The sequence below is a fragment of the Lathamus discolor genome, chromosome 6 (genome assembly GCF_037157495.1).
Source record: "Lathamus discolor isolate bLatDis1 chromosome 6, bLatDis1.hap1, whole genome shotgun sequence".
Taxonomy (NCBI): domain Eukaryota; kingdom Metazoa; phylum Chordata; class Aves; order Psittaciformes; family Psittacidae; genus Lathamus; species Lathamus discolor.
The window spans coordinates 28,274,361-28,279,060 of NC_088889.1; positions in this window are offsets into that span (position 1 = coordinate 28,274,361).

Sequence of the window (4,700 nt, forward strand, 5' to 3'; positions counted from 1 at the left end):
AAAAAGGTTCTCTCTCACCTCCCCCCTCCCCCACCCCAATATATTTTCCAAGGAAATTAAAACCATATATGAAAGGACAATTTGCCAAAAGCGTCTTGCTTACAAGGAAAAACCCCACGTATTTAAGTGTCCATGAGTACTTACGTATCAGGCTTTTGATTTTAATAGTCAAACAGGAAAAAGACGCCCCACCTTCCATGATCATAACAAGATAAGCTTAAGGAAGGAAAGTCTGTTTGTTTGTTTGTTTTATGTGACCTCAAAGATCTTCTTAGAGGGGAATTTCAACATGCTGTTCTATACATATCAATACAAATATGGCCAGGCAAAGATGTTATTACAAGTGATCCTACTGTTCTGTAAAAAAGTGTCAAATTGAAGCCTAAAAACACAGAAGCACAGATCTGATCACATATTACATATGATTGCATAAATATCTTCTTTTATTTCCTTTTGTTTGCTACAGAGAATTCACTCTGAAGAGGGTTGTGCTTAGTAAGGTTTTTGTTGCCAGAATTGTTGTACAAGTACAAAAGAACCCTATTTCTTGTATAATGTCACAGAAATAATATATATACTTAGCATGAGAAATATTTTTTTCTAGTTGGGAAAAACTGAGGCTTATAGCCAGAACACTGGAATGCCTTCAGCATGAGAGCTAGACCTGAAAAGAAGTTGTGTGTTGTCCTCTCTCCTGTACAATTATTTAAAGTCTGATAACTGTGACCAATATATACATGAGAGAGATTTGTGTCTTACACAGTAGAAGGAACATAAGAAGTTGTAGGAACAAAATTTGCAACATAATGGAAAATACCTGCTTCCCCCAGCCTTCCAACCTGAATCCCTTTGCCTTTCTAGATTAAAAAGTCTTCCAACCATATTCAGTAAAGTAGATTTGATTAGATTTCCAGTAGCATATCAGCTGCATTAGAGAATTTTAAACTTGTGGGTTTGGTTGCTTGACAAGGATAAAAAAAATCTCTTTAGTTCTACCACAAACAAAACACTGGGAGAAGTAACAGCAGTGAAGTATTATTCCCCCTAGATGTGTCAGCTGCATAATCAGATCTTCAACTGTATTAGTGCAATTCTTGGATTTCTGGATCTCTGCTTCCTTACGTCTATGCTAGCATAAGAAAAGCACTGCCAATTTGTCCATTTAAAGCAATCAAGATAACTATAAAGCAGTCTCAATATTTTTTTATTTCAAACAACACTGACATTACATGAAAACAACCAAGACCATAAAAAACGATCAGCTTCGAGCAATCATAGTCTACTAAAGAAGGTAAGACTCTAATAACAAATTGGAGACGGCTGGAAAGAAATTGCTTTTGATGAGGAGGGGGACGAAGGAAGAAAAGAAAGTGAAAAAAAGAATATGAAGGAGCTGGGTTAACACGTATCAGTCACTTAAATACAGCTGGTGCTGACTTTTCATAATGTTGAACATGAAGCATGTACTGAAGTTAGGGGCACTGATTTAAGAAAATCTCAGAAAACATCATCCTTTTATATGTCTTGTTCTTATCATATCAGCATGATTGATGCTTCACTGCATGCATACATAACACAGTGCTTCCAAAAATCAAGGATTAACTGTAATTCTGTTAGATTTCTTCTTTATATTTGATCATAGGTGCAAAAAAGATATTCTGAAATACGCAAAAATGTGCAAAAATATAACTGCTGAAAAATAACACAGTGCTCTTTACTGTTGGTTACTTTTGAAGTTTTCCTAAACAAGCACTGAAATTTAGCAGCCATCCTTAGTTAATAAAGCTACTTAAAACCAGCATAAATCACGCAGCTATAGATTTGTGCACTCAAGGATAATCTATGACATCCATCCTACTTTTGCTTAGAGTAGTAGTCAAAACATTTTTGCTTCTTGCAGGTCATGCTGATCTGTAGTATAATTTGAATTCTCCGTGTTATCCACACGTCATTCCCCACAACTTTCCAAAATAAAAAAGAATCTCCACTTCTTTAATTAAAACGAGGAGCTACAATGTGCACTTGGCTGGGTCCTGACTTACTGCTGTGGAGAGCCTTGAATTTGGGGGTCAGATCCTCAGCTGAGGTAAACTGTTAAAGCACAGCTGGAAATAATGGGGCTATCCCAATTTGCCTAACTGAGGATATAGTCTTTTTGTGTTTCTAGCATTAAGCACTGCCAACTGTTTTCAAATACACCTGAAGTGGCTGAATGTCATTATTACTAACTGATGTCTATACGGCACCCTTAATGCAGACGGGTATAGTGTGTTTTACAGATTTTTGTGCCAGATTCCACCCACAGGAATGCTAGACTAAATCAGAAGTAATGCCACTAAAAAGAAAACATAGTAGAGAGAAGGAACAGCACATCCTGAAACCAAAAATGCATCTAGCTGTTAGCTGTGTGATTGTTTGCACACTGTTTGGAAAAGCAACCAGTTTTGGGTAGAACAAGGTAGCAGTTCAACAGTACTCGTGTACAACTAACAAAGTTGTGCATGACAATAATTTCCTGATTTTCCTTATGAGAAACATCAATTACATCATGGTTATGTAACTATATTCTTATCCAGGTAACATTTTTCATTGCTTGTATCGCAGACGGGAGCTCTGCAGCCAAGAAACATGCATAATTAGTAAAAAAAAAAAAAGTTTATAAATGATGATGAAGAGCTTCTAAGATTTACTGTGTCACAAATTCTCCCAGTGTTTCTCCCAGTTTCCAGCTCCCTATATGGTTAATCAAGCACTAATTGATTTGTAACAATGCCACAAGGAGAGCTGCAATACAACCACACAGACTTTCTACCGAGGGAGACTATTTTGTCATGGGACAGAGGTTCTTCATCTTAACCAGGAATGGTTATGTCCATTTCCCATGAAATCCATCCAGTGCAGTTAGCTGTATGAAAGAAGAGGTGTGTAGCTGTCACTCCTGATATGTTACTTCTTCATGTAGAGGAGCATTAATCACTTGAGGGATTTACAGATCAAAGCCAAAGCCTGATCTGGTGCCGACACTGGCATTAGAGAAGAGTGGTAGAGAGAGACTCCTGTTACATGCTCTACAGTTGTACTGGTGAAGAGGTGGGCCACTGTATTCTGCAGAGCTATAATCTCTACATTGCTACTTCCTTTAGCTTTACACACAGTGATTCACAGTAATCCACTTGAGATGTGACAGACATTAATTTCAGTGACTGTATCCTCATCCGTGGTGGAAGAGGTGTAGCCTTTTGGCAAGCCCTAAATGGAAAACAATGTTTTGGGTATGTCTGTATGGATATATACTATGAATAAATTGACTGTGGACACCAGCAGCAGTACAGTCCTGCACTAGAGCTGACAAAGTCAGCAGAGAATGCAGTACAGTAGTCCAGGAATAGCTCAAAGCTGTAATCTCCAGAGTCCACGCAGCATCTGGCCTTCTCAGCCATGAGGCCCTGCATGGAGGGGTGTCCCGGTTTCAGCTGGGATGGAGTTAATTTTCTTCCAGTAGCTGGTGCAGTGCTGTATTTTGGCTCAAGTCTGAGAACAATGCTGATAACACACCAGTGTTTTAGTTGTTGCTAAGAAGTGCTTACCCTGATCAAGGACTTTATAGTCTCTCATGGTCTGCCAGTGAGGAGAGACACAAGAAGCTGGGAGGAAGCAGAGACCAGACACCTGACCCAAATAGCCAAAGAGTATCCCATACCACAGCACATCATGCCCTGTATATAAACTGGGAGGAGTTACTCAGAAGGCCCAGATCACTGCCTGAGTCAGACTGGGTATTGGTTGGTGGGTGGTGAGCAATTGCGTTGTGCATCACTTGTGTTTGTTTTTGCTTTCCCCTTTTAGTTGTATATTCTCTCTTCTTGTTATTTCCCTTTTCGTCATCATTATTATAGGTATAGTATATTGTACTTTAGTTATTGCACTGTTCTTATCTTAACCCATGGGTTTTACGTTCCTTTGATTCTCCTCCCCATTCTGCCTGGGGTGGGGAAGGGGGAGATGAGCAAGCATCTGCATGGTGATGAGTTACTGGCTATGTTTAAGCTATGACAAGGGGTTGCCTAACCCTCACAGCACTCTCCCACCCTAGTTAGCTGCATAATCAGGTCAGCAACGCTTTGTGGCCAGCTTGCCAGAAGTTGCAGAGGTGGAGAGAGGTTGATCTACTGGAAGACAGAGATAGGGAGTAACACACAACAGTCAAGAAAAGCCTGGGACAAGAGCAGAGAAGAAGCTGCAAGAGATGAACTAAAAGTTATTTCAAAGCTGATTATTGCTATTTTATTTTTGTGAGATATTCAATGAAACAGAGCCTGACATTTTAGAATATGCTCCTCATACTGTGCCAGTAATGGCTGTAAGGGTATGCAGCTGACTACTTGAAATCTATCAGTCCTCAGCAGCATCTGAGACTAGTTTAAAAGGCCCATTATAGTGTGCAAATGTGAGACACTGTGAAGTCTGTATGTCACTTATGAAACAGTAGACTAGCCCTGAGAAATTGACAATAGTGGCTTGTGCCAAAGAACCACCGATCAGTAAAGGACTGTTTTCTCTTGTGAAATATTTCTTGCTCCAGCATGCATCTGTAGCATGTAGGGAAGTTTACTTATGAAATAGCCTTTTTTCAAATACTTTCCATACACAGTATTACTTGTGCTCAGTGCTATTGAAAGTAGGAAGCCTGATTCTCCTTA